We start from the raw sequence: 469 nt of genomic DNA, 5'->3' as shown, positions 1-469 counted from the left end.
GATCGCTCTCAATGTGTCCTTATTTCTTTTTATGTTGCGAGATATGTTGAGACAATTGTGACGGAATCACTTCCCCAAATACATGGGAGTGGCAATAAACCTTATGCATATGACATCATTATATCATAGCATCCTCCCTCAGAGGTTATACATATGCATTAAAGATAAATGCCAGTTTTGGTAACGATCTCAAAATGTCTTTTTACAGAATCCAATATAATGACCACCCAAGTGTCTGTCTGTATGAATAAAAAATGTGCCAAAGGATTCTCGAAGAAATTGTGTAATAGCTGAGAAATAAGCGCGGATTCGGGCACTTCCGTCAGGTCTTTATTCCAGCAATAATAATATACACTCCCACATGTGCCCATCTGTGTTGGCGATCTTCAGGTGTGTTCGTTTTTCAGCTTAGATTTTATGATTTCACAAAGTTCAGTTTATGTAACTGTACCAGATCTAGAACCACGAT

The sequence above is a fragment of the Lytechinus pictus genome, chromosome 11 (genome assembly GCF_037042905.1).
Source record: "Lytechinus pictus isolate F3 Inbred chromosome 11, Lp3.0, whole genome shotgun sequence".
In the NCBI taxonomy this organism is placed as follows: Eukaryota; Metazoa; Echinodermata; class Echinoidea; order Temnopleuroida; family Toxopneustidae; genus Lytechinus; species Lytechinus pictus.
The sequence above is the reverse complement of the archived record's forward strand: the minus strand, read 5'-3'. Positions refer to the sequence as shown.